The sequence below is a fragment of the Polychytrium aggregatum genome (assembly GCF_025602895.1).
Source record: "Polychytrium aggregatum strain JEL109 chromosome Unknown BJ171scaffold_154, whole genome shotgun sequence".
Classification (NCBI taxonomy): Eukaryota; Fungi; Chytridiomycota; class Chytridiomycetes; order Polychytriales; genus Polychytrium; species Polychytrium aggregatum.
Window position 1 is genome coordinate 1 of NW_026516356.1, and position 5,879 is coordinate 5,879.

General features: G+C 54.8%; 1 non-coding gene across 1 annotated transcript; it reads left to right on the forward strand.

Moving 5' to 3' along the window:
- The first annotated feature begins 1,001 nt into the window (after positions 1–1,001).
- On the forward strand, positions 1,002–1,072 carry BJ171DRAFT_t408. The gene has a single exon. It is a non-coding gene; the product is annotated as a tRNA-His (tRNA).
- Positions 1,073–5,879: the final 4,807 nt, after the last annotated feature.

Here is a 5,879-nt window from a genome sequence, read left to right on the forward strand (position 1 = left end):
GGAGCTGGGCGTTCCGAGATGGCCCGGGACGCATGCTCCAGCTCGGAGGCGAGCGTCTGCATGCACTCGGTGGCGCTCTGGGTCAGGGCCTTGATTCTAGCAGCTTCCTCGGGCTTGCTGAGGTCCAGCTTGGCGAGTTCTTCGTTAATCTTCTGAGCTTTCTTGAGAAGCTCACTCTGGATGTGCTGAAGCTGCTGTTGGGGACTCTGCTTCTTGCGCATGTCGGTGGCGCAGACGCGCTTCCCGACAGCCCTGGCATCGGCGAGGGAGGCCGTTGTTCGAAAAGCTTCCATCCGGCTTCGTCATGGCGGGTCATCAGGCCCCAGAATACGAGGATGGAAAAATGCTTCCCGCATTCTTCCACCTTGGTGGCGGCGTCCGGGCTCATCAGCATGTTCTTGCAGACGACCGAGTGCTGGGCGTCGTCGATACGCCAGGCGGGGGGCTTGCTCCCTCTGCAACGGGAGCATTGAACTTGGTCTGCCTTCAGAGCGAAGACAAACCTAAAGCGGCGGTAGGTGATGTCTTTGAAATCGACCGGGATGAAGTCCTGGTCGGTGAGAGTGTTGTTCTTGGCCTTCTCGAGGATCGAGAGGGCCCACTTCTTTTCTTCAACCACGTCGGGCGGGTTGGGAAAGATTGCCGAGTCTGCATAGAGCTCTTCGATAATTTCTTCGACGGTCTTCTTGCGACCGACGTGCAGCTGGATGGGCTCACCATCCCTGCGGTGCTTTTTGGTGGGTGCTGATTCGGTGGCCTCGGTGATATTGGCGCTACTGACCTGATGGCCGTTGCTTCCTAGGCTGCGATTTTCGTCCGGTTGGCCTGGTTCTTGGGCAGCAGAGCTGCCCGAGGTGTCTATGGCCATCTCGTTGATGGCCGTTTGGGTCGGGGGCATGTGGAGGGGGTCGTTGGTTGAGAGTGTTGAGCGGTTTGTTGATAAAAAGAGCGACGGAGAGCCTGTGCCTGTGGATCCAAAAGTTGAGATCAAGGTCAAGCTCGCCATGATAGTATAGTGGTAGTACATTGCGTTGTGGCCGCACCGACCCTGGTTCGATTCCAGGTCATGGCATTGTTATTTTTTGTTTTTCGTTTGAGCTCCTGCCTGGGTTTTTCATCGCCGCCTGCTTGGTCAGTGGTTTGGCCACTGGTTTGGCTGGTTTGGTCGATGTCGTGCCGCTCTCCCATTGTCGGCATGCGTGGCGGGCCGAATGGTTCCGCTCGTGTCCAGTTGTTCCCCAGATATTGTTGGTGCGACTCTGAATGCACCATGCAACTCTTCGCCGCCTCAACACACCTCGCCTTGGCATTAGACATCTCTGTCTGTCTTTGCTGCAACAGCCCAAATCCTGGCTGCGATCCACGACACTGCAGCCGAAACACATCTGTATCAGTTTCCTTTCCGATGATTCGATTTCATTGACGATACTGAGCCAACCCTCTCCCTCCCGAGACCGGGTCAATAGATTCTTTGCTACGAGAGCTCCTGAATACAGTCGGTCCAGAAAGAAACGGGACAGTCACTTCCTGGCTTCAGATGTCTGAACCCCGCTGACTGACTGTAGGCCCCAGCGGGCAGGCCGTGAGATTGTTTCCCGTCCTGGTTGGCAATCTCTTTGTTTTGTTGGTTTGGGAAGCACAGTCTTGAATACACTCGGTCGATCTCCTGTGGCGATGATCGACTGGCATACCGAGATCATGTTCCTGGCTGCATTGATGTCTCGATCCCACAGCGTATGGCAGCTTACACAGCTCCGTACATAATGTGGTTTCTCGATATCAAGATACTCGGCCTTCACGAGTCGCTTGGCTTCCCGACAATGTGAGCACACCTGCGATGTGTTGAACTCGTTCACCGAGCACACATGGATCTTGGAGACGGATCGGTCTGGTGGGCGTCTCTGGTGGTGGTGGTGGAACTGCTCAAAGTACTTGGCAAACCTGAGTCTCCGTGGACTGGAAGCATATCCCTTCCCTTTCTTCCAGGATGCATTCCCAAAGGCAATCACCACTTCGGTCTCCTTGGACATACTTGCTTGGCCATGAATGCGATGAGTGGGTGTGTATTCAGGTTCCAGAAAAACACACTGCCCTGGTTAAAAACGGGGGTTTTCCATTTCATTTTGGAACTCCTGGATAAGAGCGGTGATTGCCGCGCGCAACTGCAGATTCACGTTGGGCTCAACGGTCGCAGGCTGGGTGACGGACATGTCGGTAGTCGATGTGCTCCAGCTCTTTCGGCGACTTCCTAGAGATGCACTGGCGATTCCGGTTGCTACAGGAAGGGGTGTACCAAGTCGTGCAGGGCCGCTATCATCGTTGTCCACCGGCTTCTCTGCCACCGCATCCAGCGATGCCTCGAGTTTCTCTTGAACTGCTTTCAAGATAGGAAGGAGGTCGTCCTTGGCCCGACGCGCAAAGTCACCTTTACATCGATCCATCCATCAACGCAACTGATTAGCTGAGGCGACAGCGCAGCGTGCCCGTCATGCCATTTGGCTGCTTAAATGCCTTGATGCTGGCGACTCGATGCATCGCAGTAGCTGTGCCAACACCTCCCGCATCCACAAATATCAGTGCGGTGAGGCCGTAGAATCGCGCACTTTCATCCTGCATCTCCCATTATCAAAATCGACCTACCGTTGGCAAGGAGAGCCCTACAGAATGTGGCAGTGTTGATTTTGACCTCGGCAGAGTATACCGGCGGAGGAGGGGCAGTCACAGACGCCCGTGGGGTTTCCTCGTCGTGAATCAGACCGCTCTTGAGAATGTTCTGGGTCATGGGCAGAAGCGAGGAGTGATACTGCACCACGATCGACAGGGCGGGCGGATATGCTGGATTGTTGCGCGAACGGGTACGTCAGCATGCATATGGTTCCGATGCGGCTGTGGGTCTGGTGGAATCGCGATCCAATTCACCAACGGCCACGGCTACGATACTCACCGTCGCATAGGAGAATCATGGCCACCAACCCCTCATTCTGGACGATGTGATAAACTTGAGTCTCAAGCGGGAGGGCGTCGAAATGGACATGCCGCTCCTCGTCGTCGAGGCTATCGATGGTGGACTCGACTTTTTTGGTGAGGAGGGCTCCAGTGATAATCTGGATCAGCGGCGGGATGCAATTGGCATCGACGACGCACTTCATCAGGGCCAGAGCTGTCAACAGAAATCCATTGGGGTGTAACGGAGCCTATAAGAAGCCGGTCCTCCTGCAGCATCGTCGAATTTGGCGGCGCTGAGTGGATGCACTGTACTCACCGTTCTCGGTGTGAATGGCCCTAATGATGTTGCCAATCATGCGCCCGCCTTCGTTTCGGATGCCAGACTCGCTGTCGTTGGTGGATCGCCAAATCAGGCTAATGACCTGTCGGAACGGCGCCTTTGGTGGAACGCTGGTGATGGTCCTAAGCGACTGTCCAAGCAAGGGGTCCGAGCCCGTCAGGACCCTGATAATGTTGGCATCTATTTCGAGGAGGAAACTTAGCGTCAGTGACGCCGCAGTTTCTTGTGCGGTGGTACCCATGCTCAGGTGGAGCAAAGCTGGCGGCCATTACTCACTGTTGCCAGACGAACACAGGTTCTTGAGAATGCCGACACAGCCGTACTGAACTGGCTTCAAGTCATCTAGCTCCAAGAGGCTGGTGGTGGCCGCGATTGTTCCAAGGGAGCCCATGATGGGGCGGTTGTCCACTGGAGAATCGATAATATCGGTCAGCAACGGTTGGAAGGACCCTCACCGATGTCTCTACTCTGCCTCATGGCTTTGCATGGAGATGGCGCGACTTACCAGCAATCGATAGGTTCTTGAGCGCACCGACCACGGCATGCAGAACCTTGACACAGGACTTGGTTGTCTCCTTGACGCCCTCTTTCTTGAGTCTCGAGCCCTCGAGATACAAAAGCTCAATCAGGGCCGAGCACACATCGTACTTTTGAACCAAGATGGCGCAGGTCAAATCTGAACGACAGCGCATGCGATTCGAGTTGGAGATTCAAATCAAAGACGTTAAACCCCAAACCTAGAGCTTATCGGGTCAGAGTATATATGCTCGGAGTGCTGCCACTTTCTCCTGTTGTCGCCACGCATCCCTACCGCTGCGAGCGAGATTCCCGATGCACAAGGCACCAGACATCCGAATCTCATCGTCTTCATCGGCATTGTTTTTGTCGAATCCAAGTTTGAGCCACTGCTTCAGTCGCCCAATAATATCGGGGTGCTGCGGAAGCTCCGTCATGTTGGCATCTGCGGTCAACAAAGCTGTCAGTACCATCTGCCCAGCGCCCATCAAGGAGTTGCGGGAGCAGCCTAATGCCATGGAATCCACTAGCAATCGCTGCTTTGTTACAGAATCTGGCAGTCGGTCTGTCGGCTTGTATCGATGCGACCATTCCATGGCTCTTCCACAACCCTCCTGCTGGCTGCCCTACTCGTCGTTCTTACCGTTCATCGTGACGAGGGTTACAACTCGGGATACGGCTTTGCGGATCTCCTCGTAGTTAATAGCCTCATCTTTGTCCTGTTCGCTTTCGGCGCGCTTCGTGGAAGGATGATCGACAAAGTCAAGCAGGTAGCCGAGGCAGTTTTTGGCGAGAATGTATCTTTGAGCGTCGTCTGCCACCGCCCGAAAAAGGAGGGCCATTAGTCCCATGTGAGATACTGGGAATGCTGGTGGCACGGTGGCATGGTGGCATGGTGACCCTTGCCGGTGACCCTTGCCGGTGATCATCGCACGTTCATGCCAACTTGCCTTTTTCCCCAATCGCCTCTAGAATGGTTGTCAGGGTCTCGAGAACTTCCAGAGCCTCTTCGTAAGCTTCGGTGCTGACAGATGGGTCAATGCTTATGGCGTGCTGTTGCTTGAGCACTTTGAATATCAACAGCAAATCATCGCCCTTGATCAACTCTGCAACGCCTTCGTCTACAAATCAAGGCGAGATGAGTGAGCGATTCTCGGTCAACACCATTATACATGTAGCGATTTTCACATGACTTGGATTGCCGATCCTTGCGCAAATCTGGGCTGACGACACCTACCTGTCTCGGCAAGGTTGTGAATGATCCGAAGGCTTTGGATCTTGAGATGAGCATAGCCTCCGTCCGAGTCGCTCGTGGCGCGCTTGAGAATTTCGATGAGCTTTCTGAGTCCATTGGCTCGAAGAATCTGCACCTGGACAGGCTCTGTGGCCATCAAACGCGCCATTTCCGTCAGTGCAGGAAGACCACCCGCCTCCCAGAATCTTTCAGCAAATCTCGTGCGTTTTGAGGCAAATCCAGCAGTCATCCTATTACCGTGGTCCATGCTCGTGTTCCAAAGCGCGCCGCATGCAACAGTGACGAGATGTGGGTCGGAGGAGCCCAGAGACTCTACGATGCAGGGGATACCGTCGGTGGCGGCAATCGCATCGCGGTTTGATTCTGAGACAGACAAACTCAGTCGTGTTAGATACCAGCTTTCCACTCAACAGCTTTCCACTCAATAGCAAAGCCGACCACATCCCATCTTGCTATGCCTGTACGCCGTGCCCTATCACGATGGATGCGACAGGCACTGCGCGGCAGCGGTCCAGAAAGCAACGGCACGGGGCAATGCCCGGTGATTGACCCCTGCGCCCAAGACTTGACCATAAGACACGATCGCACTCACCGTTGTCAAAGCAAAGGTTGCCAAAGGCCCTGAATGTCTGGACGGTAAGGCCGTCAAAACCATGGCGGGTGCTCAGCTGGCTAGCAGCGACAAGAGCCGGGATGAGTCCTGCCTTGGCCAGCACTGGGCGGGCGGCGTCTGTGATATCCGCCGCGGGGATCAAAGACAGAGCAGGAAAGGGCGTTTCGCCGATGCAGACACGATTGTGAGATCAGCAATACCTAGAGTCG